Consider the following 325-nt stretch of genomic DNA (forward strand, 5'->3'; position numbering starts at 1 on the left):
GTTTGCTAGCGTTCTCAAAGCAGTACTTCGAGTTTTAATTTCATGGATCCGCAAAATACACTTAGCTATTTTTGTATATATCGTATAAATTATATATAAACAGTAACAATCTTTACAATAATATGGTCTTCGTTATGAAAACATAAATACAACAAACTTTACGGCATGGTATGGAATAATAACATCATACTATTATTATCATAAAAAAGTTGTTTAATCTCTACGCAATACATGACCTTGATCGGCAAATGTAATTTATATCAACAAGGCGCAATAAAACAATAAAGACTTAAAATTTCATGTGTACAAAAAGTCTGTACCAAGA

The sequence above is a fragment of the Penaeus monodon genome, chromosome 25 (genome assembly GCF_015228065.2).
Source record: "Penaeus monodon isolate SGIC_2016 chromosome 25, NSTDA_Pmon_1, whole genome shotgun sequence".
NCBI lineage: Eukaryota > Metazoa > Arthropoda > Malacostraca > Decapoda > Penaeidae > Penaeus > Penaeus monodon.